The sequence below is a fragment of the Panthera onca genome, chromosome D2 (genome assembly GCF_046562875.1).
Source record: "Panthera onca isolate mPanOnc1 chromosome D2, mPanOnc1 haplotype 2, whole genome shotgun sequence".
Classification (NCBI taxonomy): Eukaryota; Metazoa; Chordata; class Mammalia; order Carnivora; family Felidae; genus Panthera; species Panthera onca.
The window spans coordinates 12,278,670-12,303,336 of NC_138349.1; the positions used below are offsets into that span (position 1 = coordinate 12,278,670).

The window sequence follows — 24,667 nt, forward strand, 5'->3', positions numbered from 1 at the left end:
GTAAGTAAAGTGATCTGAGGTCTGTGAGTCATTCTAGTGAATTATCAGCCTGAGGGGGTGAGAGAATCCCTGAATTTGCAGCCTGCCGGTCAGAAGTGAGTGCAGCCCGGGACCCCCAAACTTGCTGCTGGGGTCTGAAGGGAGGTCAGTCTCTGGGACTGTGCCCTTCATCTGTGCAGTCTGTGCTAAAACTCTGGGGTAGTTAGTATCAGAAATGTATTGTAGCTGTCTGGGAATGCAAGCTGGTGCAGCCACTCTGGAAAACAGCATGGAGGTTCCTCAAAAAACTAAAAATAGAACTACCCTATGACCCAGCAATGGCACTACTAGGCATTTATCCAAGGGATACAGGTGTGCTGTTTCGAAGGGACACATGCACCTCCATGTTTATAGCAGCACTATCGACAATAGCCAAAGTATGTAAAGAGCCCAAATGTCCATCGGTGGATGAATGGATAAAGAAGATGTGGTATATATATACAATGGAGTATTACTCGGCGATCAAAAAGAATGAAATCTTGCCATTTGCAACTACGTGGTTGGAACTGGAGGGTATTCTGCTAAGTGAAATTAGTCAGAGAAAGACAAAATCATATGACTTCACTCATATGAGGACTTTAAAAGACAAAACAGATGAACATAAGGGAAGGGAAACAAAAATAATATAAAAACAGGGAGGGGGACAAAACAGAAGAGACTTATACATATGGAGAACAAACTGAGGGTTAATGGAGGGGTTGTGGGAGGGGGGATGGGCTAAATGGGGAAGGGGCTTAAGGAATCTACTCCTGAAATCATTGTTGCACTATATGCTAACTAATTTGGATGTAAATTTTAAAAATTCAAATTCAAATTCAAATTCAAAAAAAAAAAAAAAAAGAAATGTATTGTAGCTGTCAAGGACCCCAAGTCCTTAGGTCCCCCTGGCCTGGCTCACCACTTGCCTCCCAGAACCCTGATTCTTTTAATGTTTATTTATTTTTGAGAGAGAGAGAAACAGAGCATGAGCGGGATAGGGGCAGAGAGAGAGGGAGACGCAGAATCTGAAGCAGGCTCCAGGCTTTGAGCCGTAAGCACAGAGCCAGATGCGGGGCTCGAACTCGCCAGCTGTGAGATCAGGCCATGAGATCATGACCTGAGCCGAAGTCAGACGCTTAACCGACCGAGCCACTCAGGTGCCCCCAGAACCCTGATTCTAAAGTCCCGGCCACAGGTCATGGGCCAGCCTAGACTCTGCACAATCCAATCAGTTCTGGCCCTTGCGGAAGGGAGGCCCCGGGGCAAGAAGGCAGGCTGGCCAAGCAGCAGGCCCCCCTGGGGCTCGGGCTCGAATGTTCGGAACAGAAGCCCCCACGGCAGCAGTGCCAGACATCACCAAAGGCGGGCTGGGCAAGACCACAGAAGCAACCATCCTCACTTCTAGAACATTTGGGTGCTGCCGGTTGAAGGCACGGGCCGTGGTGGGAAGGGGCGCAGGCTTCAGGAGCCCCCGGATTCCCACTGGGGCCCCTTCTTCCTCCTGCTGCCACAAGGTCTTCCCTCCAGCGGATGGCCTGTGGGCTGCTGGGGGCCACAAGGCTCAGAAAAAGTCAGCATTATGGTAACGCAAGGGACTAAACCTGTTAGAAATCCGAATTATGTGGTAAAGCAGGTCTTTACAACACTTAGGGGGTGCGGGGAGCATGAAAAGTGGAGGAGCCTCTCTCGACGCACTTTGATCGAGGTCTGGGAAGTTCTCGAGTATCCTGGTGACTGTACGTGGGAAGGATCTCTCTCTGTGTTCCCAGCACAAGAGGCCGATGACTCACCCACTCTTGGCCAGTCAAGTGGCAGGTAGTGTTACAATTTCGCCTGTGACGTCTGTGGGGCTAAAGAATCTGTTCAAGTCCTTTCTACCCAGGTGAGCTTTCAAGACTCGGTTTCCAAAGCACTGCCAGCAGGACTGGCTTTCCAGAAAATGCCGCCACGGGGAGGCTGGGAGTGTTCTCAGAGGCCACGGGCAAAGCGGAGGAGGCCGGTTTTTCTGATAAGGTAGGTTACCCCTGCATCTGCTGCCTCCTACCCTTGCCCTCCCAGCACTGATATTTCTGTCCCATCCAGCCGGGCTCGGTCGCCTTTGCCACCACCAGAGCGGCCCCCCGGCTGAAGCTGATGAGGCGGGTGTGCAGCATCTCACTGGTTCAAAGTCTCTTTTCATCCAGCCCCGAACAAGGCAACTTCCAATTATAGGACCCAGCTGGGCCCCGCAGCACTTGCGTGGTCTCTGCCTCAGGGCGCCCTCCTCTGTGAAGTTTCTAGATGCCTCCTGCCCTCAGTTCCTCCACTACCACACTGTCCCAAAGTGCTGGAGCTGGGAGGTCAGGATCTGGTGGTGCCGGGGACAGGGTGGGTGGAGATGCCCCGATAACTACCCGCTGATTGGAATGTTTGGAGGAAAATGTAACCTGGGGCCGCCAAAGGCATCTCTGGCCCAGAATCTCCTGAGATGAGACTGTGCCGTTCATGCTGGACCCAGTCCACGGCCCCTCAGGAAGCATCACGGAGCCTAGGGTCTTCGAGCGTGTTCTGCACCTTCCTAGCTGGCATAGGACCCCCAGGGGTGGGCCAGAGGGGGAAGCAGTGGGGGGGCACTGAGCCTCTCCCCGCCCAAGTCCGCTTGCTTTCCACGGCCCGACACAACCAGCAGCGTCACCTCCCAACAGACACTGACCCTTCTTATCACTCCAGAGACCTAAGGGATAGGCCCAGAAGGCAGGCTTGAGCCCAGGCTCCGTTCAAAAGGTTGCCAGTCTGGTGCAGGTGCAGCCAGCCCAAGGAGCCACCTGCCCAGAGTCAGCGAAGAGAGAAGGCAGAGAGACTGAAGGCCTTTCCAGGCCCCGTTAACCCTCCTGGGAGCTGAGCTCAGCTGCTTAGCTGGGGGTTCCCTTTGTTCAGGGGACTCCCCGCCCCCACCAGGAAGGCGGGCAAAAACCACGGTAGGCAGTCGCACACCCCAGGCCCGGAGGACGTGGGGAGGCAAACACCCACAGTTATCCGACCCCAGAACGTCTCCCCGAGCCGCAGCTGCAGCCGCGAGAACCTGAAAAGTCCAGCATGCCCTTGAACGGAAGTGCAGTGTGGAAGTGGCATGAAACACGGAGGGTGGCACAAGCCACGTGGGGCCTGTGGCCTGTGGGCAGGTCCCAGCACCTCCGGGCCCCCCTCACGGCCTCACCACAGTGGGGTTTCCAGAGAAGAAAAACCTCAGCCACCACCAGAAGGATCCCACAACCTCAAATTAGGAAAACCCAAACCAACACCAGGCCTGGTAAACGGTAGCCATGGGGACAGGGAGACATGGCCCCTCTCCAGCACACTGAGCCTGTGAGAAAGGAGGCCGCTGGTGTGGCTTTGGCAGGGCAGGGAGGCAAGGTAGGAAAGCTTGCTGCTGAGGGCGGGGCTGAGACTGGGCCACCTCGACCAAAGGCTGCCGCCCCTGAGTGACAGCTGGGCTGTGGACCAGGGACTCGCATGCGCACTGCCTCGAGGCTTCCTCACTGCGATGTGATACGTGGGTACTTATCTGTCACCTGCACTGTCACCCGAGCCATGCCACACAGCGGCTGCGTGGTCTCGCTAAGTCACTCGGTGTTTTCTCCGGCAGAGGATGAGGCTGCTATGCAACTGTTTGGCTGGGTTAAGAATTAGAGCTAAGTGTGCAAAGTTCTCAGCATACAGTAGGGGCTCACTAAATGCAGCCATGATCACCACCACCACCGTCGCCACGCCCCCCAGCATCCTCCTCACCACCATCCCCACGACCATCGCCCGCCACCATCCTCACCTCCACCAACATCAACATCACCACCATCCCCACTAAGCCATCGCCACCACCACCATCACTAACAAGAACGCCCTCCTCCCCCCTCACATGGCCGCTGCCACCACCAGCATCCTCACCACCACCCAGTTGCCCACCACTGCCACCATCAACACGCTAGCCACATGACTTGTGTAGATAAGAGAACTGAGAACACGAAGTTGGCCAGGGACAGACAGCAGGTCTCCAGCCCAGGTCTTTCTTCTGACTCCAAGTGCAGCCATCTGTCCATCCTACCACTCGTCCCCCCAACACACACACACACACACACACACACTTCCCCATCAGCAGGATGTCAGCATCTATCCCATGTTTGTCAGAGGGTACCACAGGGAAATCATGCCTCCGTGATATGGACCCATTTCCTCTCTGACCTCACCTGCCCCGACTCCCTCCCTCACACCACACTCTCCTCAGAATCCTCAGATGCCCTGGGTACCTTCCCACCTGAGGACCTCTGCTCTAGCTCAGGAGTCAGCAAACATCTTCTGTAAGGGCCACATGGAGTCTCTGGGTCACAGACAATCTGTAAACAAACGGGCTGTGTTCCAATACAACTTTATTCCAAAAGCAGACAGCGGACTGGATTTGGCCCCAGGGTCTTAGTTTGCCTGAATTTCTCTGTTCTTGCTGTTCCCTTTGCCTGGAACCCTTTTACTTTTTCATTTGTGTTACACGCATAACCTTGTAGCATTCTGTGTGGCTCCTTTATTCTGTCCATTGTTTGTCACCTATCTCTGCCCCTCCTTCCACTGGAATGTAGGCTTCATGAGGGCAGGAATCTTGTTTTATTCTCTGCTATTTCCCAAGCACCCAGAACAGTGCTCGACACATAGTAAAGGCTCAATAAATCATTTATGAGTAAGTAGATGGATAGACAGAGAGGCAGGGCCAGAAGAGAAGAGATGGTTTCCAAATGGACTTCAAAACAAACAAACAAACAAACAAAAAACCATACCACACACCATAGCCTTTTCTGAGCTTGTGTTTTCCTCCCTCAAAATGGGAATCCAGCTGCCTTCCCTGGGAGGGGGCAGGGTGCAGACAGCCTCTCCTGCCCTTCCCCTCAGTTATGCCAGCTCTCCCAACCCTGAACTTAGAGCCCCTTCTCCATGGGCAGCGCAGAAAGGCAGGGTGGGGGCTCTCATCAAATGGGCAGTGTGGGACTTCCGATGCCTCTGTCTGTGGCCTGAGTGGCCCCAGGCCACCTCGCCAACCTCTCTGGGCCAGTTTTCTGATTTGGAAAACATCCAGAAGCCCTTTGTAAGGGTCAGACAGAACACCTGCTTAAAACCCTAGCGCCGCACCAGGTACCAGGTAGGCACTAACATGATTTAAACCCCGCCGCTCCCCATCCTGGCCCCCCCAGACCTCCCCTCCCCTCCCTGGGGCTTTCCACTGTTTGCTCCATTCCTCTGTGTCTCTTCAGGGCTTGAGAGAAATTTCCTTCAAGTGAAAGCAGACACCTCATCCTCTTGCAAACACTGATGACCTTCTTAAAAATGTCCTTTCCAAGGAAAACCATATTTCAAATGTATTTTGGGGCTTACTACACTTTGTCCACACCGGTTTTCACAGTTGAGAAAGTTTGGCCACAAAAACTAACTTTTCACTGCAAAAGTAATCCTCTTCTCTCAGCAAAGCCCAAATTTGGTTACTTTTGTCTTCGCTATGTTTTCTTTCGGTTAAGGAAGAGAAAGGCTGGGTGGGGGGGACAGGGGGGTGTGAGCTGACCCCGGAGAAAAGCCACTGGCAGCTGTAAGTTGGCTCCAGCGGCCCAGCTGTGGCTATTTTGTTGGAGAAATAAACAGGACTATTTGCTCATGAAAAAAATGCCCCAGTTTTTCATACGATATTCATAAAAATATTTGCATTTCCCTGTGAGTAATAATTACTTCTGCTGCCCCCAGAATTTTTGCATCACCTACCTAAAAGAAGCTGAACAGATTCTTTAGAAAGCCCTCCCAATCATTATCCATCCAGCGACCTGGGTATGCTGTGGTGTAGATACAACTGCCCATATAGGGCTGGGAGGTCTGAGGTACAAAGAGGAAACGGAGGGCCAGGCCCTGGTCTGAGTGCTCCATTTTCCCTGAGTCTCAGGACACCACAGCAAAGTTGATTTACTGTGCATGTGAGGAAACAAGCCCAGAGAAGCCAAGTATCTGGCCCAGGTTCACACAGCCGCTAAGTGGCTAAGCTGGGATTTGAACCCGAGAACGCCTGGTTCTTAACTCCCAGCCACGAGGCTGATGTGGAGTTATCTCAAGAGACACATGAGAACTGACCCCTCAGAACGTTCCCCCAAAGCCTGAGGCCACAGAAGCCCAAAATTGGCGCAGCACAGAGACAGCTACAGACAAAAGAGTTTCCAATGCAGAGATGAAGCCTCCCAAACTGGGGTCCAGGAGAGAGTTCTTGATTCCCATCTACCTTCATCCGTGCTTCCTCCCCCAGCTTCTCCCTCTTGGCAGATGGCACCACCATTCATACAGGCACTGAGGCCAAAAACCTATGTGTCATTCCTCATTCCATCCTCCTCCTGGCCTCTATGGTAAGCAGCCTCCAAGATGGCCCAGTGATTCTTGCCTCCTGGTATTCATAGCCTGCATGGTCCCCTCCCATACTGAACCTGTGTAATCAACAGGATGTGGCAGAAGTGATGGAGTATGACTCCGAGGCTAGGTCATAAGAGTCAGTGTGCCCTCCTCCCTGCTCTCTTGGATCACTCTCGTGAAGGGCACTTGTGCAGACCTATGAAGAGGCTCCTGTGGGGAGGAGCTGAGACCTCCTGCAGACAGCCAGCATTAATTTGCCAACCATGTGAACGAGCCCCCTTGGAAGTGGAGCCTCCAGCCCCATTCAAGCCTTCGGATGATGGCAGCCCCAGCCGACATCTTGTCTGCAATCTCATAAAAGACCCTGAGTGAGAACCACCCAGCTAAGTCGCTCCCAAATTTCTGACCCACAAAAACCACGAGACAACAAATGTTTGTTGTTCTAAACTGCTAAGTTTAGAGCAATTTGTTACACAAGTACAGTTAACTAACACTGCCTTCTGCCTGCAACCATCCATCAAGTCCTATGGATTCTACTTCTAAATGACGTATTGACTCTGCCATCTCCCTACTCCTCCACGGCCACTGCCACGGGCCAAGCCACCATCACATCTCATAGGATGACTGCAGACTGGCCTCTCTGCCTCCATCTGGTTTCTGCCTGACCCATTGCAGCCTGTAGCATTCTACAAATGCAAACTACTTCCAGTCCCTCCAGTGGCTCCCCGTGGCCCACGGGATGAAACCTGAACTCTTTGCCACGAGCCATAAGGCCCTTCAGGCCAAAGCCCACCTGCCTCCCTTCCCTGGCCTCATCTCCTGGTCCACTCAGCTCCAGCTGCACTGGGCTGTCTTTTGTTTCTCATATACATCAGCTCTCCCCACTCGGAGCCTCTGTCCTGGCTGTTTATTCGGCCTGAAACACTCTTCCCATGACCCTACCTTCACTTTCCAGCTGAGAAATCACCTCCTCAGAGGGGTCTTCACTGATCACCCTGTCTACTGAGCATGATTCCCCATCAGTACTCCCCATCGCTACATCTTGTGGATTCCCTTTACAAACTATAATGACCTGAAATTAGTTTATTCATTTATCTATTAATCCTGCTTATTACCATCCACTCCTCTCTATCCCTTAGGCTATTTTTTTTGGAAGCTGGCACCATGAATGTACCCAGTGCCTGGCACCAAGCAAGTATCCAATAAAATGTTGTTAAATGAATGAATAAATGCATTTCCTGTCTTAATGTGATCCCAGAAAAATCCCCTGTCGTTTGAGACCTTGGAATCTCCATCAAGGAAACAATTAACTAACTAGCCATGAGAGCCTAGGTGTGCCTTCCCCTCTCTGGGCCTCAGTTTCTCCAGACAAGGAGCTGGGTGGAGGAGTTCTCAGGTCCTATGGTCCTTGTGATGGATCTGAAAGCAGTAAAGCCACATTCTGGGGATGTCTGTGTGCTCCCGGAAGCAACCAGAGGGCCTCACCTTGGGGTCTACAGAGCCGGCACTTTGTCCTTAAAGATCAGCTCAAGGCAGCATCTCTGTGGAAAGAACTGTTTCCTTTAGAGGATATGTAAATTCTTGACCCAGTAAAGTTCATGGGCTACTTTCACCAGGAGCACACTGTACCTGAGAATGAACCATGAGCCTGAACCATGAGCCCAGGAACCACTTGTGTTCCCTGCAAGGACCTGAGGACTAGCCCACCACCTACTGCTGTCATAGACTTTCGCCCTGGCTCTGCTTGCTTGGCCCACAAAGATGTGGCAGGCATACAGTGTTCGGGAACGCTCAGAGGAGACTAAAGACAGTGGTTGGGGAAGTGGAGCGTCTACCTGGGGACTTGCAGAGGCAGGCTCTATACTGGGGTCCCAGGCCCCCATGACCATGTTCCCTCTGTACCTTCTCCTCCTAATTCCATTACACAGCAGAGTAAACAGGGACAAGGCAGTGGCCTTACAAAGTCTTCCTCTAAAATATGCTTCCTTCACTGTAAAATGGCCAAGGAGAGCTCTATTTGGCAGATGAGATTTCTACCCTTAGAAATTCAGAATCAAATCCAAATACAAAAAGCAGAGATTGCCACGGGGCGACAGCAAGTGGAACGTGGGTGACTTAGCTTCCTATCGATGCTGTAACAAATCACTGCAAACTCAGTGGCTTAAAATAACATGAATTTATTACGCTAAAGTTTTGGAAGTCAAACTGGGCTAAGATCAAGGTGCAAGTAGGGCCGGTTCCTTCTGGAGGCTTTGGAGGAGACTCTGTGCTCTCACCTTTTCCACCTTCTAGAGGCCATCCATCCTGCGTTACGTGGCTCATGGTCCTTTCCTTCATCTTCAAAACCAGCAGTCACCTGCAAGCATCACCACTCTGGCCTCTTGCCCTGTAGTCCAATCTTCCTCAGTCTCTCTATTGTAAGGACCCTTGTGATTACATTGGGCCCACCTGGATAATCAGGATGACCTCCCATCTCAAGATCCTTCACTTTATCACATCTGAAAAGTCCCTTTCACCATGTCAGTAACACACTCAGGTTGCATGTGGATGTCGACATCTTTGAAGGGCCCTGATTCAGCCTGGCACAGTGATAATTAAGACCATATGTTCCAGAGCCAGGCTGCCTGGGTTTAAATCCCAGCTGTGTCCTTTACTAGCTGTGCCACTCTGGGCATATCACTCAACCTCTCTTTGCTTCAACTGACTCCTGTGTGCCTCACAGACATAGGAGTCAGGACATGATGTGTGTAAAGCATTTGGCACAGTGAAGACAGCTCAGTGAGAGAGGGCTGTAATTATCCCCTCCTCTCCACCAGAGTCAGAACTAATGGATGTCAGAGCTGGGAGGGACCTTGGTGATCACCCAGCCCTGCCCCTCAGTGAACAGCTGGGGACAAAGAGGCCCAGAGAGGAGAAGTGAATCACCAGGTCATACAGTATTTTCTCAGGCAACTCCCCATTACCCTTTAACCACCACCCGATACGGACTAGCCTGAAGGAGGGTCTGGCAGGGTGATCATGGTCCCCTGGCACCCTGCCCTACGCCCAGTACCTACTAAAGGACACAGCAGCCAGAGTCACACAGTGGAGGAGGGAAGTGCTCCCCAGCAGAACAGCTGCAGGAAACATCTGCAGGTGCAGAGGCCCCGGCCAGAACCTCATATGTATGGTTCCCACCCCACCCACCAGGCTCAGGGGTCAGAGTCAGACACAACGCATCTCTCCCCAAAAGAGGTCAACAGGACTAACCTTGGCTAGGGACATAGAGACCCACGTTCAGGGCCAAGAGAAAGTGCTCTGGAGCGCAAATGGCAGCCAGGCCCCCTGTCTCTCTATGTGACCTCAGATTGGACACCTTTGGGCCTCCGTTTCCACATCAGAAAAGCAAGGTGCTAGACAGATCTGTGGCCTTCTCTGGTTTCCGGGGTCCAATCCAATCCAGGTTTCCGGGGTCCGGGAGGCCCTGACTAACTTTCAGAGAGTCCTAGAAGAGCCAGCCGTGCATGGACACAAAGCTGAAGCACGTGTCCGGCTTGCCTGTCTAGGCATCGCAGTTCATCAGTGAGTGCAGTTCAGGCTGAACAGACCTGCTCAGAGGTGTTTATGATTAACAGAGGGGGGAACACAGTGACTCACTTCACTCAGATCGCCTGTTTCACAGGCAAAATGCCTCCCTAGAAGGAGACAGGGATCACCATGGGTCCTTGGTGGAAGCTCAGTTAGGCTCTGTTTCTTCCAGCCAGAGGGCTGACTCACCCCAAAGACTTTCCCCTCCCATAAATCTGGCCCAGACAGGCACTGCCCCAATGGTTCAATTTCCCCCACCATCACACTGTCCTCAAACTGACTCCAAGGGCTCCTCCTAGAAAGGTCTTCATAAGGTTCTGTACGGGGTCTTTCCTGGTCTCAGGGGCAGCTTTTGAACAGAAAGAGGCCCAAAGTGGGGTGGCCTCCAGGGCAAAAGCCAGGCCTTCACTTATTTCCTCACTGAGAAAGTTATATCTTCTTGCCTCAGGGCCTTTGCACACGTCATTCCCTCTGCCAGATATATACTTCCCGTTTCATTGTTTTTAACGACATATTTCAAGGTTAAAGAGAATAAAATTTTTTCAATACGCATTCACATAGGTTTTGTCAAAATAATTCATTCACTCTGTATTGAGAGACACGTAGGCTATTATTTCCAAATGTTTACCATCACAAATAAGGCTTCTCTGAGCACTCTGAGACACATCGCCCCCGCTTCACTGGCCACGTGTTCAGGTCTCACTTAGCGTCACATCATTCCCTGAACCCCCTTTCTGTCAACCCAAGAGTTATGTCTCCACTTTCCTCTCTCCCACTGCTCCCCAGTCTTTCCTTTAAAGCACATGTCATAATCTGTGTCTTTATTAGGTTTCCCTGCAAGAGAACAGGGACCACATCCCTTTGGCCACCAGTGATCGGTGCCCAGGACACTGCCTGGCGCCCAGTGAAGTGTCTGTAAAGAAGAAAGTATTTGAATGAATGACCGAGCAAAGGCATCACCCCAGAAGCAGGCTATGCCATGTTCCTTTCCACTCAGGACTCAGAGATGAGCCCAACACATCTTTCCACCTGCCCCCTGCTCTGCCCCCGGGTTCCTGCTGCGTCTGAGAGCCCTGTGCCCTGATGAAGGGAGCTCTGGGAACTGGAAGGCCAGAGGCTCTGGGCCAGACCCTCAGTGTACCCTCACTCACAAGGTGAGGTTAAGGAGACCTTCACCCGGGCCCTCCCACGGCTCCTCACGGCCAGGCACCAGCTCCTGTGCCACCACGGCAGGTCTGGGCGACACTTGCCACGGCCATGCTGATGCTCTGGGAACCCCGAGAGCCAGAGTCTGTACCTCCTCCCGTGCATCCCCGCACAGCTGGAATGGACCAGCCCCCACCTGCTGGCCACACCTGACCTTGAGGTCAGGCCAAGGAGTAGGTCTGAGCTGTGTGCCTTCGCTTGCTACCAATCACTTAAAGTCTCTGTTTCTAAAGCTTCAAGAGAAAGTGCTGGATACAGAAAACTGGGTGGGGGGCGGCCAAGGAAATAAAAATAATAACAGCCATTAGGTGCTGTTGCCAAAGGACGCTCTTTACAGGCTGACCCGCCCCAATCCCACAACTCGACAAGTCAGTTCTGGCTCTGACAGATGAGGAAACTGAGGAACGGTGAAAAGTGGTGGTTTCATTTTCCTTTTTATTTCACTCGCCTGTACCTAAGTCCCAGGAGCAGGACTCCATCATGATCTGACCAACACCCCCAGAATCACAGCCTGCCTCCTTGAGAAACATCTTGGCCTACACACGAGGCACTTCCTGCCTCCTCCATTTAATTCTGACACTGGCTTGTAAGGTTTGACTGACCATCCTCATTTCAGAGGTGAGGAAACTGAGGCTTAGGGTCCCGTCTTTGGTAATAGCCAGGAATGGTAGAATTAGTATTCTAACCCAGATCTTTCAAACATGAACACTCAATCAATGCCTTTGAGGTAGGGACACCTGGAAGCTGGACGGTCAGAAGCTCCAAAAGATATATAATACAAGTCACGTAGGCAATTTTAAATTGGCTGCTAGCCAATTAGAAAGGAAAGAGAGGAGCTCCTGGGTGACTCTGTCGGTTAAGCATCAACTCTTGATCTCGGTGCAGGGCATGATCTCATGGTTTGTGAGTTCAAGCCCCGCATCAGGCTCTGTGCTGGCAGCGTGGAGCCTGCTTGGGATTCTCTCTCTACCCCTCTCTCCCTCTCTCTCTGCCCCCTCCCTACTCACATTCTCTCTCTCTCAAAATAAATAAACATTTTTAAAAGGTATAGAAAGGAAAGTAAAATTAATTTTAAGAACATATTTTATTTAACTCCGTAAATCCAAAATATTACCACTCAACATGTAATCAGCATAAAAAATTGTTAATGAGGCATTTTTACTTCTTTTCACACAAAGTCTTTGACACCCGGTGTATATTGTACCCTTAGAGCACATCCCAGTTCAGACTGGCCACATTTCTTTTTTTTTTTTTTTTTAAATTTTTTTTTTTTTTTCAACGTTTTTTATTTATTTTTGGGACAGAGAGACACAGAGCATGAACGGGGGAGGGGCAGAGAGAGAGGGAGACACAGAATCGGAAACAGGCTCCAGGCTCCGAGCCATCAGCCCAGAGCCTGACGCGGGGCTCGAACTCACGGACCGCGAGATCGTGACCTGGCTGAAGTCGGACGCTTAACCGACTGCGCCACCCAGGCGCCCCAGACTGGCCACATTTCAAGGGCTCCACGGCCACATGTGGCGAGCGGCTACCGGCCTGGCTAGTGCCTGTCTACAGCAAGACAGAAGCATGTAAGACCACGGGCAATTCGTTCGGTCTCACCCGCCCCACCAACCAGGACTTCCTGTGTGTCTGCCGGGGGTCAGCAGCAGAAGCAGCCCTGCACCCAGGGGTTTCCGTAGGGAGGCGGGTAGACACAGAGAAGGCAGCAATGAGGGGCACCACACCTCACCGTTCAGCCCCAGAGTTTCACACCCTGTCCCCATAAAGACAGAGATGGTCATCTTTCAGGCCAGAGCCCCTGAACTGCGGTTTGGAAAAGGTAGGCATATCACACCCCCCTCTCCTGGACGTCAGAATAATGACCACCCCTCCTCCCTGCTAAAGAAAACTTGATGTAACAACCTCCTGGCATTATTTTCACCCTCAGACCCTAAGGGAATCCTTTGAGTTCCTCCACACCTGATGAAGGGACTCCACCTCCCACCCATTGGCAGGAAGCTGCAGGTGGCAGGCCCCAGGCAGCTGTGGGGGCTCAGACGCCCTCAAGGGCAGGCCCAGCAGAGCTCCTGCCCAGGCCCAAAGGTCCCCTCTCCCTATAGCTGCCACCAGGCCTGACCCCAGAAGCAAGTCCTCCAGGAAAGGAAGGAAAGAAAGGGAGGGAGGAGAAGGGGAAGGGAGCCCTCAGATGACTCCCATTAAGATACACGCCCTGTCGGCACTGTCCCTGCAGTCTCAGCCGCGTGCACAGAGTGAGCACCTCCCTGGGGAAGTGGGTTGTCGGGCTCCCACCCCTACACAGGCCCTCAGCAGACGACTGGCAATGGGACAACATGCGACACTGAGGACGGTGCTGGGCACGGGCTAAGGAGTCGGGGCAGGTCAGGGAGCCCGGCCACTCACTAGCTGGGTGACCCTGGGCCAAACACTCTGTGAGCCCTGCTCGCTGCATCTGTGAATGAGAATGAGATTTGCTTTGCCACTCAGGGTTGGGAGGAATAACTGAGAAAACACGTACGGCTCCCAACTCAGTGCACGGTGAGAGCTCCGTCCCCCGCCGCTCTCACTATTGTCCCATCCTTGTCACCAAGGACCAACCACTTCTCCCCATGCCCTTCCTCTCCCCGGTTCACTCCTCCGCCGGCCGCATCTCGCTCCCTGCGCCCATCAGCCAGGGGTGCCCAAGGCGGCCCCTCAAGCTGTTCTCGGGCACTAAACACAGTCCAGACCCATCCCCAAGCTCCGGGTAACATCACACTGGCCAGCCTGCCTCCAGGCGGAATGATGGACACTCGCAGGAGCCGGGCATCACACTGGCACTTCAGGGTAAGCCAGGATCCCGGGTCTGCCTGGGGAGGGGACGCGGGGCACAGTGCAACCCTGGGTGGTGAGCGGATTAGAGAAGCCCTCTCCAGCCTCAAACCCTGGAGACACCCCGGATCTTCACCTGCCCTCCCCGCCTTACATTCCACACTGAGTCCATCTCCGAGTCTGTGGGGCTACCCGAAAACACCTGCCTGTTCCCTCCCTCCGTCTCCACTGCTGCCACCTGGACCAGGCCAGCATCCTCTCTTGCCACTCAACTGGCCCAGCCTCCTTCCTGCTCTCCCACCTGTCTGTTCTCGCCCCCTTCAAACCATCCCCGCCCAGCTGCCAGGGTTGGCCGAACTCAAAGCACACCATGGAATTCTCTCACTTAAAGTCCTCCAATGATCTCCAACGTGCAACCGCCCTGCGCACGACCCGCGCCCGCCTGCCTCTCGGCTCGGCCCCTGCCACGCCCCAGACGCACACTCCACTGGGCACCTGACCTCTTTCTCATGCCCACCTCCGGGCCTTTGCACCAGCTGTGCCTCCTGCCCCACCATCCTCTGATGGCTCCTTTCTGACCCCTGTGATCCTATGCCCCCGTGGAGGCTCCCTGGGCCCCTCTACAGTGACACTTCCCCTTGCAGGGACTGTCCCCTCCCCTCATCGAATTCTGCTTTATCTCATCGACTCTACAGTATCTATCACTATCAGGAATTATTCCTGTTTATGTACTTATAAATCGTTTCTTTCCACATGACATGATCTTGTTTGCTTCCTGGTTCACTGCCAGTCTACCACCCCCACCCTAGGGCAGGGAGAGCATCTGCCTTGGTCACTGCTGAGCCTCAGAGTCCAGACCACGTGAAAAGGTAGCCCTCCATAAATGCACGTGACCATCCTCTACTCACGGAGCAATCTTGAGAGGGTCACATCTGAGCCCCTCTGAGCCTTGAGTTCCCCCTTGTGAAATGCTACCTCCTGTCACTGACCCTGAGGGGGGTCAGGGAAGGAGGAAGGGAGCAGATACTGTCAGCACCAGAACAACCTTTGCCCCAGTGATAGCGTCCACAAGCAGCAGTGGGGCAGGTGGGGCGTCGGTCACCCTGGCAACAGGCGCTCCTCTAGAGGCCCCGGATAGAGGCCCCGGGGAACCCCAGGTCTCTGCGTACAAGGAGCCTGACAGGCCCCACCCTCTCCTCAGGCTCCTGAGCTCTGCTGCCTCTGCTCAAACGCCTGGAAAGACCTGCTTTCTGGCCCCAAGAAGTATTTACGTTTTGATTAAGTCTGGTTTTAAACCAATAGGTAGGCTGGCCAGAGGCCGATACACCAAGCCAGTCCAGCTGTAATAACACAGTGCACTGGGTGGGGGGGAGGCGGGGAGTAACAAAGGTGGGACCACAGGAGGAATCGCGGGGTTCCACGTGGCCCCTGACCCCATCCTCAGCCTAAGCCGCCTGCTGGAGAAAACGAACAACCAGCTCTTGTGAACAGAGGTGGTCAGCACTCCAGTGAGCCCTGGAGTGCTGCCTTGGAAATAAACATGCAGAGCAAGGAGTGCCCAGACCAAACCTGGCCTCGGGAAAGTGACCGCTACCCTTGGGCTGCCCCCACCCCCAGTAAGAGCCTGCCTTCCGCCAGGTGGGGTCTCACTCAGGAAGCAGAAAGTGAGTCTGTTCCAAAGTGGGGGCTTGTATCAAGTCACATTTGTGACCAGAGGACTCCACTAACCACCCACGGTTATGAGACCCCAGGAGGCTGGGACTAAGCCCAGGTATTTATTTTACTATCTTCCAGTCTCCTTCAAAGTGTGATTCTGGAGGCAGTAAATGACATCCTAAAGGAATGTGTACTCCTGAATTCAAAATACCCAGTAGCCAAGACCTGCCTCATCACCCACTCCCTGCCTTCCCACCCAGAAAAAGTCCAGGCAACTAACAACTGCTTCAGAAAGGTATCTTTCATTCATTTCTGGGCACTTTCATTGGAAGTCAAGTTTCCTGGGCAGAAAGCAGGATTTCTGTTTGTACCACTTGCAGCTACAATGGCAAAAAGGTTTCGCTAAGCCCGCGAGCTCCAAACAGATGGCCGTGGCTGCCTGGAGTGCCAGGACCTAAGACAGGGGTCAGGCTCAGTGGACAGGAGTGCCACAATCGATTAGCAATGTCTGCCACTGGCACAGGCAGGGAGAAAAATGCTATGCATGCTACATGTTTGCTGTTTAGGCTTAGCTGCAAAGCAAAACCAGCATGGGAATTCAGAAAACCCAGGATTCAATTGTAAGGAAACATGGTCAAAACGGAGAGCCAGGGGCTTTTGGAGGACCAAAGCGCCACTGGTGATTTCTAGGGCAAAGGTGACAAATCACTCCCAGAAAGATCAAGTCACTTCCTTGGCAGGCTGTCAGATGGGACACATCCCGAGCCACTGCCATCTGGACTATCGCTCAACCAACAATCCGCTCCCAGCTCCTCAGGGTGACACAATTCCAGACTTCTCCAGGAGACGAAAGGGCGTTTGACCTTTAGGGCCCAGAAATAAAGATCTAGAGTTATGAACACACTTTGCTGCTGCACTGGGGAGGCGGTGGTGGGGTGGGACAACAGGCGTCCCATTTAAAGACAAAGAATAAGGAGCAGCTGGGGCACAGAATGTTCCAGTAGCAGGCTTCTGTGCCTGTGCCAGGGCTGTGCAGGAGTGGGGTTTACAGCAGGAGAAAATGACAGGGCCTCCTAGTGATTTGTTAGGACAAAGTAGGCACCTCTGCCTATGTGCCCACCTCAACACTAGGCCTGAGGAAAAGGTTCCCAACATGACCACCTGAGGCAGCCTTCCCAGGAAAAGCCAACCCTCTGGAGGTTTGCTAGCTGGGTTCACAGTTTGGGAATCACAGCTAACTAAGGAAGGGCTTGGGGGTGAGCAACATGGATAATTATAGGGTTGGAAGGAGGGTGAGTTCAGGAGGCTGGCATCCCTCAGCCAGCCAGCCAAGGGTGACTTCCAGGGAATGTGAATTATTTCCCAGAGGAGTGAAGGACAGAGTCTCCATTTCTCCAAAACAAAAGAATATGTAAAAGTTAACTCCTATTGCAGCACAGAGGGGACTGGAGGGGAAAGTTCCAGAACATATTACATGGTATGGGAGGAAAAGGTTCTCACTGCACTGTCTCAGCATCTGGGGAATGGAGACTAAGGGGACACATTTCTGGGGGAGCCCCAGCTCACCTCTGATGACCTGCATGACCGCAGCAGGCTGCCTCCCTCTCCCAGCTGTGGGCTTCCTTCTCCATAAGACAGGAACAACAATCCCCACCCTGTGCCGCTTACGGGCTGCCGTGAACATCAAAGGTAAGTGGAAGACAGTGGGATTCTATGCAGGAGAACGAACCCGCTGCAGCTACATGTAACCATGTGGCTGGATCCCAAACACAGGGGTGAGTACAGGAAGCCAGATGTAAAAGGCAAACATGATAAGATTCTAGTCATCCAGTGTTCAAAGGTGAGCAAAACCAACCCATGGTGTTAGAACCACCTTGGGGCAGATGGTGCCTGGAGAAGGCTCCAGGGTGGGGGCTCTGGTTCCAGGACGTGTGTGCCCTGTGCAAACCCACCCAGCAGTTCATCACGGCTTCTATGCTTTCTTTCTTTTTTTTTTAAATAATTGTTTTTAACGCTTATTTTTGAGAGAGAGAGAAAGAGAGAGAGAGACAGAGTGGGAGCAGGGGAGTGGCAGAGACAGGGGGAAACAGAATCCAAAGGAGGCTCCAGGCTCTGAGCTGTCAGCACAGAGCCTGGTGCGGGGCTCAGACTCACAGACTGTGAGCTCATGACCTGAGCCGAAGTCAGACGTTTAATCGACTGAGCCACCCAGGCGCCCTGGCTTCTGTACTTTTCTACATGGACAGTACACCTCAATGAAAAGCTTACCCAGAAAAATTATCTTTTGTAAACCCCTAGGTCAATATATTAATATAAAGGAGAATGCTCTAGAACACAGGTGCTACTGATCTCCTAGAAGCAGACAGCAGGTGAGACAATGTCCTGATGTCCTTCCTATTCCATCCTGTGATTGGGAGGAAGCCAAGGGAAACATGTCCTCTTTCTGGGACTATGAGTTTCTAAGCTGAGCCACCATATAGATGACAGCGGGGGCAACCTCTGTCTTTCGCTAACTGCACACTGACGTCTTTGTCCAGACTGGGCTGCCCCTTCCCCTCCCCATCCCCACAAAACACATACCGCTCACTCTTCTCGGGCCCGGGCTCCTGCCTCTTGTTGGAGTGTTGCTAGCAGTGCTAACCCCAGATTGGGGGTCGAACCCTGTGGCTAGTCCTCTGGAAGGTAACACACTAGTCTTCAGTTAAATGTCAGTGGTTCGGGGCACCGGGGTCACTGAGTCGGTTAAGCGTCTGACTTTAGCTCCGGTCACCATCTCACAGCTCGTGAGTTTGAGCCCCACATCGGGCTCCCTGCTGTCAGCACAGAGCCTGCTTCGGATCCTCTGTCCCCTCTCTCTCTGCCCCTTCCCTGCCTCTCAAAAATAAGTAAATAAAACATTAAAAATATATATATATATTTAGATGTCAGTTGTGTGGCTACAAAAAGGAATATTTGTTTTCTCCTCCCTCCCAGGCCCACATCCTGTGTACCTCTCAATTAAGAAAAATTTTTTCTTTATGTTTATTTATTTTTGAGAGAGAGAGAGAGAGAGAGAGAGGAGGGGCAGAGACAGAGGGAGACACAGAATCCGAAGCAGGCTCCAGGCTCTGAGCTGTCAGCACAGAACCCGACGCGGGGCTCGAACTCACAAACCGTGAGATCATGACCTGAGCCGAAGTCAGACACTTAACCGACCAAGCCACCCAGGTGCCCCGCACCTCTCAATTTTAAAAACACAGCTGTTCATAGGCATTTGTGGCTCAGGCGCCCAGGCTCAGAGGGCATGCATATTTATCTACTCCTCAGCAGCATTTCAGCATTTTCTTTAGGGAGAACGACACTTTAAGTTTGAAGAAAAATCCCAAGTGCTGGCCAGTGAGCATGTGCAACGGGCACGGTCCCTGGAGCCAAGCGCACTGGGAGGAGAAAGGGCTGCTTGAATAGGGGATATGGTGGCACCCTGGAAGTCGCTCTGTCACAATGGCATCAGGAAGTTGGAGGCACTGTCTCTCCTGCAGCCCTCACTGATAAAATGAGAGCTTGGCTAGACTGTGGTCTTTCAAATTGTTTCACAAGGGCCCCACAGGGTGCCCCTGGCACCCCTTAGAAACCATTAAAGTGGGGGATTTCACTTGAACAACAGGTTCCTAAGACATTTAAAAACAAGTTTGGAAACTATGGAATTAGATGAAGCTAAAACCAGGATTCCGTCTAATGTGGCACAAAAGATAATGAGCATCTCAGCCTCTGTCGGATCTGCTCCGCTCCTGGGGAAGACACTGTAGCTCTATGCTGCTTTCTGCCACCCTCGGTAACTCCCACTGGGGTGGAAACTCCTGGGGGAAACGTCGGTCTGCCTTACTCAGTACCTGCAGTCATGCCTGGTACACAACAGGAGCTCAATAATCTTGGCGAGCAAGCGAACGAACAACTGAGCAAAGAACACAGACCGCAGGGGACTGCGCTTGCGAAGATCAAATGAGAGGTCACAGGTACACAGTAAGCGCTCTATAAGCGGTAGCTGGGATTTGAACTTGGGTCTGTGCAGTGTTCTCTCAGCACCGTGAAGTCAAAAGTGTTTGGAGAGTCCCACCCCGTCCTGGCAAATGGCATCCTTAAGTTTGTGCCTGACTTCAAAAGTACTTATTCCCTGAGGGTAAGAACTAAGTTTGGGGTTTATTTATTTTTTTAGAATTCTCTGAAAGACCCCCAGAATAGCTACCGGCCCAGGGCACAACCCAGAAACAATGAGCGGATAAGGCTAAGCGAAGGCACCAGGCGACTGTGAAAGCCAAGGAGGAGGTCCTCGAAGACAGTTCCTTCCTGGCTCCACAGAACAGCTCTGCATCCCCCAGTGCCCACGGTTAGCTGTGGTCACACCCTCGGTGGCCAACACATTCAGGTCATGCCCACTCACCCAGCCACTACCTCCGAATGGGGGATCACAAAAGGCGCCTGTGGTCAGACACCTGTCTTTCCGAGGATGCCAGGCATGTAGCTGAAAGGGTGCCACAGGCTTCCCTGAGTTTCCTGCTGAATTTGGTGACACCTGGGAAGTCCAAAAGAACCTTCCTTTGCCTCTCATGTCAGCTTACAGAAAGCGGAAGACATCAACCCACAGGAAACTTAAAGGTTACAGAGAAAAACTCCCCATCAGATCACCCTCCGGCGTTGCTCACGGCTGCAGCTGGGCCTCCTGGCCTCTATCTGCCCACAGCTGGCTCCAGCAGCCTCTGTCACACTGTTTCCACTACCTGAGACCCTGTACCCCAAACCACGCAAGCGAATGTCTACTCACCCCTCAACGGCCAGCTCAAGTTTCACCTCGGCAAAGCTTCTCCCTCTACTTCAGCCAGGGACCCCCCGTTCCTGTCCCTCTCGCTTTGCTACAACCCTCCCCATCTATCCCGGGTGCATTTACTAAATAAACACACGCCCATCTTAGACTTGCACTGCACTGGGCTTGCTGCCAGGAACACAGGGATAAAAGCCCCCTCCCTCCTTACAGGAGCCCAGTGTGGACGACAAGACAGACATGGGAACAGAGGATTATGCCCAACAAGGAGATCTACAGGACCTGTGTGAACAGAAGGCTGTAGAAGAACAGAAGGGGACAATGGAGGACCCAGAAGGACAAGAAGGTGTCTGCCAAGCAGAGGGCGGGAGAGCAGTCCAAGCAGAGAGGGATCCTTGGGAATGGCTGGATCTTGGGGTGCCTGGGAAGGCAGAGGAGTCTGGGCAGAAGTGGGAGGCAGGCTGTGAAAGGGAAGCATGTCTGATGCAAGGTTAGAGCCACCACAATGCCAGCAAGGTCAGGAAGCATGTCAGGGGCCATTGCAAAGGTCCAGGAGAGAGAAGGAATGAGACTGACCCAGCAGAGTGGCAGCAGAGGGGAGAGAAGGGGCTGGAGACATTCTTCCAGAAGCTGTTCAGCATCTGGGGGTCTCTCATAATTTAACCTCCTCTGCTAAGCAAGTACTCCTTGTGAGAAGTGACCCGTTTTCTATTTTACTTGAGTGCAGAGCGGCTTCCCAATGAATAAGTAATTACTGAACTAAGTTTTAAACTCTAGAAACATCTCTGAAAAGATGTGCTTAACCTCCCTGGCCCCGATAGTGGTTGAACAAAGAACACAGTTGTACAAACTGAACACAGGGGAACCACACCTAGGCTATCCCAGTCAGACCAAAGAGCTCAGTCTGTGCTTGAAGCAAAATGCCTCCAGGAAGCCAATCAACAAACCACTGCTGGGCCACAGGGAGACTCGAGAGTAGGGCGCCCACGGTACAAAGACCAAGGGAGAGGGAAGTCGCTCTCGTTCAGAACTCCACTCATCATCTTCCGAGTGGCTGTGAGATGATGGCCAAGTCCTCGACCCTCTCTGGAATTCTGAGCCCACATCTGCCAGAAGAGAATTCAGGGACTGCAAACACGCCCCTGGGTTGCTGGCATCCTTGACCCTCATGGTGGGAGGAGAGGCACAAGCCCGTACCCTGCCCAGGACACCAGCCCTCAAAAGCAGAGACATTAAGCACTTCCTTTCACGGGAGGGAAATTCTTGTTTACAGCTCTCAGCTGGTGCAGCCCCAGCTCTTCCGGGGGGGAGAGGAGAGAGAGGCCCCCAAATCCTTGATCGCAACAGTGACCCAAACAGCCACAGGCTCACCTTGCACAGCCCTCTGTCAAGCAGAAGCCACGTACAAGGAGCTCTAGGCACAAAACAGCTCCAAGGAGCTCCCACAGGACCACCATCACCAAAAAACCCCACCTTACGCTCTCCATCCCCCAAAGCTTATTTTTTAGTGGAAAAAAAAATCTTTTAAAATGACAGTTTTGAAACGAAAATATGCTCCCTTACCATACTTTCTCATGGAGTTAAAAATACAAATAAGTGTCAGAGGGGGAAAAGTTTTGTTTAAGGTCAGAGGGGAAAAAAAAAAAAAGAGGCATGTTTTCTGAAATCTCGGAAAATAAACAGACTGAGCCCTCATCTGCAGGCTCTCTGGGAATATGACCTGAAATGCAGCTGGGGGTCGGAACACCATTTAAAGGAAAGCTCCAGGGCACGCCCAAGGCCAGGGACTAGTGGCTCGGACACTGTGTCCCCCTCTCCAGAGGACCATCCTGCTGGCCACTTGGGATAGGAGTGTTCAGGAACTGAGAAGCAGAGGCGGGTGTGTGAGAAGAGCATGGAGGACGACCGGAAGGAATAGTGGGTGCAGCAAGGGCCCCGGGGCCGGCTCTGGCCTAGGGGATGTTTATCCAACCACACCAGGTTATGAGGCCACGCTCCAGGCAAAAGCCGGACCAGAGACACCAGTGAGGGGCAGCAGAGCTGCTGTCCACGCAGGAGACAGGGTCACGCTGGGCAGTCGCTCAGCCTGGCCCACCGGCTGTACAATGCCTGCAGTCCGTATCTATTAAGCCCTACTGCATGCTGCATCCTGCCACAGGCACCGCACCTGCAACTAGACAGCTAGACAAGGCCCTTGTCTGCACAGAGTTTACATCTGGGTGTCCAGAGCCCCTCCACTCTTTCCTCCAACCCCCCTGCCCACAACCCTGGTGGACCTGCCAGTCCCACGGGGAACTGATATGTGCTGAGCCCTGTTGCACAGGGGCTGGAGTAAGCCAGGCCCCTGCCCCAGGGGGCTCTTGAACTCCTGGGGGATCCTGCAGGCAGCCGGGGTGAGGAGGGGGGAAGATCCCACCCCGCTGTCCATAATAACGTGGAGTTACACTGACCATCCATAGAGATGCACCCACACTTGATTACTGCACACCTCCGGTGTCCCTAGCTCTGCACTAACCCTGGGAGCAGCGGACACGGGCACGGGCTCCATTCCTACCTAGGAGAAGTGCCAAACCCAGAGAGGGAGAACCAGAAGCAAAGGATTAGGATGCACTCAGAAGCAGCAGGAATAGGGCTCTGAGCGTGGCTTTGGAATTAGACAAGGCTCAATTTGGATCTAAATCCAACCGTGTTACTAGCTGTGTCCACCTGGGAGAGTCACTTCACCTTTCTGAATCTCAGTGTCCCCTATGGTAATGTGGAGATGACCATGCCAACCTCGTAGATGTACATCTGATGACCAGCTTGCTGCTGCCGTCTGACAAAGCGGAACAATGACCATCCTCTTATCTGGGCTTTCCAGAAGCGTGAACAACGGGGTGGGACCACAGGGCAGGGGGCCGTGGATTTTGCCAGAAAAAATCCAAAACATTCTGATTAAAAGAGGAAACGTCTGGGCGCCTGGGTGGGTCAGTTGGTTAAGGGTCCGACTTTGGCTCAGGTCATGATCTCACAGTTCGTGAGTTTGAGCCCCGCGTCGGGCTCTGTGCTGACAGCTCAGAGCCTGGAGCCTGCTTCGGATTCTGTATCTCTCTCTCTCTGCCCCTCTCCCTCTCATGCTCTGTCTCTGTCTCTCTCTCAAAAATAAATAAACATTTTTAAAAAAATTAAAAAAAGATGAAACGTCACTGGAGCTAAACCTGGAATAAGAGCATAATTTCTACAGAAGAAAAAGTAGAGAGGCGTTCCAAGCCCAGAAGGATCAGGCATTTTTTTTTCCCCTCAGGGGCCTTATAATGACATTTCTTTATTCCTGAAAGATGTGTGATGAATAGACAGATAAATGTAGTTTTCCTCTCTCTCTCTCCCTCCCTCTTTTCTTTTCTCCCTCCCTTCTGTCCTCCCTCCCTCCTTCCTCCTTCCCCCCCACCCTCCTATTCTTCGACATAAATTTATTGAGCACTTAATATGTGCCAGGTGCTGTTCTAGGCACAGAGGACGGATCAGTGAACTAAACGGGTGGTGCTCTCCTGGAGCTTACATTTGACCCTCATAGCCACCCACAGTAAGATTGGCCAGGTACCATCATCAACCCCGTTTTATAGATGAGAAAAGGAACCACAAGTTAAGAAGCCTAAATGACACACAGGAGCTCTGAGCCAGAACAGACAGAGGCAGGCCCAGTCAGCCTTCACCCCCGCCTCCCCACCTCCCAACCTTTCCCACCAGAACCTTCGCACCCGGGCAAGGGAGTGAGTGACCATCCCCCAAAGTGACCACTTCCGGGGCGGGGGGGGCGGGGGGGGGGGCGCCTGCGTGGCGGGCTGATGGAGACGACAGACTCCCTCATTACTCCTGCCAGCCACTCCCAAGTTTCTCTTGTAAATAATCATTTAGACTCCAGAACAACCTTTTGCCTTCAAATTATAGCAAGTTGAAAAGCAGAGTCAACAGAATCCCCCAAACTCCTGAGAGAGCTGACCTTGCCCTTGTGGTTTAAGGAAAGGCAAGGGGGTCACAGGGTTGTCCAGGCCCTGCGTGTGATGCCACACTGTCCACCAAACAATTAGACGTTGCTGAAAAGCCAATCACAACCTACTATACAAAAGCACTGTTTTCCCCAAAAGAGGGGGAAGCTTTCTTTTTTGGCAATTCAGTCCAGTGAGATTTTAGTTCAAAGGACTTTAAGCATTTTGGGAACTCAATTAACGAAAAGGA

General features: G+C 52.6%; 1 protein-coding gene and 1 long non-coding RNA gene across 2 annotated transcripts in view; one reads left to right on the forward strand and one right to left on the reverse strand.

The window, feature by feature from the left end:
- Window positions 1-24,667, reverse strand: part of GRK5 (G protein-coupled receptor kinase 5) — a 214,751-nt gene that overhangs the window by 127,259 nt on the left and 62,825 nt on the right. The window lies entirely within an intron of this gene.
- Window positions 948-6,619, forward strand: LOC144613203 (uncharacterized). Its single transcript, XR_013550583.2, has 3 exons — window positions 948-2,031; window positions 6,317-6,413; window positions 6,507-6,619. It is a non-coding gene; the product is annotated as an uncharacterized LOC144613203 (long non-coding RNA).